We start from the raw sequence: 5,850 nt of genomic DNA, 5'->3' as shown, positions 1-5,850 counted from the left end.
GACCATTGCTTCCTAAGGGGTAAGGATTGACCTAGGTGGATATTGGTGTCCACTGATCTATTCCACTTGGACCCCCAACGCTGTCTCTTTCTATTTTTGAGTTTCCTTAATTATAGCACAGTTTACTATTTTTGGTAGTTTTTTCAAGTCTTGAACTTCTGGAGCTATTTTTAGGACATAAATGAATATTTTAGGGAAAATGGAGAGACAAAAATAGTTGAAATCAGCTTGAAAGGTTATTTTTAGCCTTCTCTTCGAGGTCTTCGAAACAAGGTATTATGGTAGCCAAACGGAGATGGTATGCCAAAGTTACGACCTTGGGAAGTTGATGTACCAATTTACCCAAACAGGGCCAGAGGTTTGGCGCTTCATCTCCTAGGGTTAGGTTTCTACATGTTTAGGGTTTTTCATTGTTTCTCAATAATAAATAGGCCTTTGAGCCTCATTGTAACAAAGTTTAGAGGCATGTATCCACCGCATCTCTTCTTAGAGATAAGATACCATAGCCCGAGCTAGTTCATTTTAGTTATGTATGTAAGCATATTTCGGTTCTTTGAAATTGATGAAATGAAGTTTTATTTTTGTTGCATCTCTGTGTATATGGGTATTTCTGTATTTTGTTGCATTCCTACATAAGTCCAGATCAATGGTATCAGATTCATCTACTCTTTCTCTTTTTTCTTTGCATGTCCCCAACAAGGTCAAGGTATAACGAGTTAGGGATCGATTTGGTTGAAACTTTGCAAGACTAGCCTCGTAAAACCCGACGACCTCCCATGGTGGAAGAAAAGAAAGACAAGGGGGAAGGAGATCCTTTCGAAATATTGCTCGAGGAAGCCCTCGAGTGACAAAGAAATGCGATGATGGATAACTTCTCCTAGATCCTTCGATAGCAGGTGACGTATCCTCATTCACCAACCACTTTGGAGGCACCACTTCTTTTAATGTATAAGTTAACTTTTATATTCCCATATTTGACGGCCAGATAGATGCAAATGCCGTAGATAAATTGTTAGATTTGTAGGAAGGGTATTTTTCAGTTCATGACTTTTCCAATCGGGAAAATTTACTTTTGCACTTCTCAAAGTTGCCCCCCATGTCAAGGACTAGTGGGAAAAATACTGTGAACAAAAGGATGAGAGACAATCCTCATTGTTTTCAGTGCACCCACTTGGAATTATTTCTGACACACTCTTACGGAACAATATTACCCTGTCGGGAGGTATGAAGAAAAATACATAAAGTGGACCATGCTACAGCAAGGAAGGGATCAAGATGTGTCGAAGTTTACAAATGTTTTCCACACCCTTTGCACGAAGCTGGGTATCAAGGATTATGAATAGAATTTTGTACTCAAGTACCACGACTGTCTACACAAGTACATCTAGGAAGAGATGGATTTCATGGACATCTCCTCACTCAGAACGACGTACCGATACAGTGTCAAGATTGAGAAAATTTTAAACAAAATAAATGGGACTTAGGATCTTTGAATTTGAAGCAAGGAAAAGGTGCCCCCAAACCACAGAGAAAAGAACATATCCAAGGCGAGGCAAACCATGAAAACCCACCGACGCTACAAGAAAATAACAATACCACGAAGACAAAGAAGGAAACAGGAAAATAGTGTGGGTTCCATAAGAGAACCACTAAGAACACAAGTGAGTGTCGGGCCAAGCATTCACTGGTGGCTGAGCTAAAGGCTTTTGAATAACATGCATGTTCCAACTCTGAGTTAGAACCCAACAAGAAGAACAAAAAAAGGAAGAAACTTACTAATGTGGATCCCATTTCTACTGTGGCCACCACTAAGATCCAGAAGAATGAGCCTGAAGATCCAGAGGAGGGGCAACACCTCTTCCAATCACAAATGTGGGTGAAAGGTTATCCACTACAGTTCATTGTTAATAGCATGATCCAAAAGAACCTCATTTCAACAGAGGTCATGAAGTGGTTGGGGCTACTGACTACAACACATCTGCATCCGTACACAATCAGGTAGCTTCACCAAGGATGACATCTCTACATTAGCCAACAGCGTCGCCTTCCCTACAAAATCAAGCCTTTCATGGATGAGGTACTTTGTGATGTTGCTGCTCTTGAAGTTTGTGATGTATTATTAGGATAACCATACTTATGGAAGTGGCATGTTGTATACGATTCTAGACCGCACTCCATGATTATTACATTGGACGATAAGTTGTACAGGATACCAGAGGTAGCCCCGCCTACTCCATCTCTTTGATCATTGCAAAGAAATGCACTAAGATCATTTCCCATACTCGGGAATTTGTTTTCCTTATGATTCAACCTTAGGGAAAGAAGAAGGTTGTGGCCACAACTTCTAGATAGGTATTTTCTACACATCAACAGCAGATGGATAAGGTCATGGAGGAGTACAGGGACATTTTTAGCTCAACTACATGGGTACCTCTGCACTGTTACATTAAGCACTCCATAGATTAACTCTAGCCGCACAGCCACCCAATGGACTGATCTATCGATGCTCCATTCTAGAGAGCAATGAGATTAAGAGACAGATTCAAGAGCTGTTACAAAAAGGGCATATTAGGCCAATATCATCACCCTCTGGGAGCCTGATTGTATTGGTATGAAAGAAGGATAGGACCTAGAGACTCTGTATTGACTATCGAGCGTTGAGCAAGATCACTGTCCAGAATAGGTATGCAATCCCATAGATCGATGACCTTTTGGATCAGCTCAAGGGGCCCACATATTTTTGCACGATTGACTTGAAGTCTGGTTATGACCAGGTGCATATGGAACCCTCTTATGTGTGGAATATTTCCTTCAAAACCAAGGAGGGCCTTTTCGAATGGTTGGTCATGCCTTTCAGTTTGATGAATGACCCCACAACCTTCATGAGATTGTTGGACAACATATTATGGCCCTTCACCAATTCTTTGTAGTGGTTTATTTCGATGACATATTGATCTTGAGCTAGAGTTGGGAAGAGCACCTCCACGATATTCAACAGGTCCTTCAAACCTTACGACAACACAACTGGTGTGCCAATTTGGACAAATGCACTTTTGGCATGACCTAGGTTCAATATCTGAGGTACATCATTGATGACAAGGGTGTGCATGTTGACCCAGCCAAGAAACAATTCATTTAGGATTGGCCATCCCCAACAACTCTAACATTTCTTCATAGATTTCTGGCCATTGCCAATTTCTATCACAGGTTTGTGTTGTGGTTCTCTCCTATCACTTGGCCTTTAAGTCAAGTCACCAAGGGCAGAGCAAAATCAAAGTTCTTTTGGTTTGAATCCCAACAGAAGGTGTTTTATAAGTTGAAACATCACCTCTACTCTGCACCAGTGCTTGCATTACCAGATCTGTAACAACCATTCAAGATCGAGACAAATGCCTCCAACTATGCTATTAGTGTGGTTCTTACTTAGCAGGGGCATCTAGTGGCATATCAAAGTGAGACATTTTCAAATGCAGTCCAAAATTATCCCACCTATGACAAAGAGATGTATTTCACTGTGTAGGCATGTCAACAGTGGAAGCATTACATTCTGGGGAAGGAAATGGTCATCCACACAGACCACCAACCCTTGTAGTTCATATAGACACAAGGGAAGCTGTAGAATGATCTCCATCACAACTGGTCCACATACCTGCAGCAGTTCCATTTGAACATTAAGTATAAAAAGTGAAGCACCAAAAATGTTGTAGACTGCCTCAACCAACCACCATTCATGGCACTGACCACTGTGTTGGACTCTTTTGGGCATGAGACTATAGGGTGGCCACATCTTTACAAGAGAAATCTAGAATTCAGAAGCACACTAGACACTCCTGGAAGGTAAGCAAGTTCCAAATTTTCATCTCCACGATGGACTGTGATGCCACCTAAGGCACATGTTTTTTCCTTCAAGCAAGTGTGCCAAGATGATTTGGGAGGCGCACTACAGTTCGGTCGCTGGACATTTTAGGGTAGGGAAAATAGTGGCAGCACTGCAGAAGTATTTTTGTTGGCCGAACCTTCGATAGGATGTTCATAAGTACATTAGATCCTACATTGCCTATGTCATTGCCAAACTGACGATCAAGAAGCAAGGCCTATATACTCCTCTGCCTAATCCTAGTTATCTTTGGGAATCCATCTCCATGGATTGCATGTTGGGCATTCCATCTACTAAGCATGGAAATGACTGTGTTTTCTTGGTCATCGACAGATTCCCTAAGATGTCCATTCTGGTGGTATGCAAGAAGAGTATCATGGCAGAAGCCACTGCAAAGCTCTTCTTTGAATGAGTATGGGTACATTTTTGGATCCCACAATCCATTATCTTAGATCGGGATAGTAGGTTCCTAAGTACATTTTGGTCAAGTCTCTGGCCGATGTTGGATACCGATCTCAGTTTTTCCATCACTTTCTACCCCCAAACTGATGGCCAAACAGAGGTCGTAAACAGGATGATCATAAACATTCCATGTACGTACAACTCGAAGCATCAACGGACATGGGATGAACGCCTCCCCTATGTCAAACATAGCTATACAAGATCTCTCCATAGCTCAATTGTCCATTACCCCTTTCAAGTAGGGTTCGGATTCTAGCCACTATGTCCCATTGATGTAGCCATACCATTGCGGTAGCTACTCAGGCAGATTCGGCTCATTTTCAATGTAAAGCTGAGAGGGCTAACAACTTCATTGAACGCTTTGAGCACATCCACCAACAATTCCATGACATATTGGATAGAGCCAATGCTAAGTACAAGTAGCATCATGATCAACATCAGGTGCCACATAAGTTCTAGGTGAGCGAGAAAGTTTAGTTACATCTTCAGAAGAAGCGCCTTGTTGGGCCACAACGCAAAGTTGGCCCACTTCGATATGGGACTTACACCATTAAAAAGGTTGTAGGGGACAATTATTTCGAGATCGACATCCCACCATTGCTTGGTCTACACCTAGTTTTCAATGTGGACCACCTTTGACCATACTTGCCACTATTACCGGACTCATGAGACATTGTAGAACAATTCACACTAACATAGTTAAACCCAGACTGCATGGAATAGGACACAACTGATCATATCATGGACACACAAATCAAGAACACTCGCTAGTAGAAGATCCAACTGTATTGGGTTGTCAAAGTTGGCCAACTCCTGCACCAAGGAAAGTGGCTCACGAGGGACCAAGTTTAAAAGAAGTTTCCCCAACTCGTGGAGGCACTCAACGAATGGGAATCATTGCTTCCTAATGGAGGAGGACTAATCGAAGTGGATATTGGTGGCCATCCACCTATTCCACTTGGACCCCCAACATTATCCCTTTCAGTTTTTTAGTTTCCTTAATTGTAGCACAATTTACTAGTTTTGGCAGTTTTTTCGGGTCCTGAACTGTCAGAGCCATTTTGAGGCCCTAAACGACTTTTTTAGTTAAAATGGAGAGTATAAAAAAGCCCCATGCCATCTTGCCAATTCTTTTTCAACCTTCTCTTCGACATATTCAAAATGGGGTATTATGATAGCCAAATGGAGATCGTATGCCAAAGTTATGACCCCCTGAATTCGATGTTGCAATTTACCCAAATGAGGCCGACAGTTTTGGTGCTTCATCTCCTAGGGTTAGGTTTTTCGATGTTTATGGTCATCCATTGTTTCTCAATAATAAATAGGCCTTTGAACCTCATTGTAATATAGTTCAGAGGCATTTAGCCACCACATCTCTTCTAAGAGATAAGCTACCATCACCCGAGCTAGTTCATTTTATGTCTATATATAAGCATATTTCATTTCTTTGATATTAATGAAATGAAGGTTTATTTCTACTACATCTATGTGTATATGGATATTTCTATATT

The sequence above is a fragment of the Pinus tabuliformis genome, chromosome 9, assembly GCF_031772625.1.
Source record: "Pinus tabuliformis cultivar Carrire ecotype Pingquan chromosome 9, CPIR1, whole genome shotgun sequence".
Taxonomy (NCBI): Eukaryota; Viridiplantae; Streptophyta; class Pinopsida; order Pinales; family Pinaceae; genus Pinus; species Pinus tabuliformis.
Note: the sequence above shows the minus strand (reverse complement) of the source record.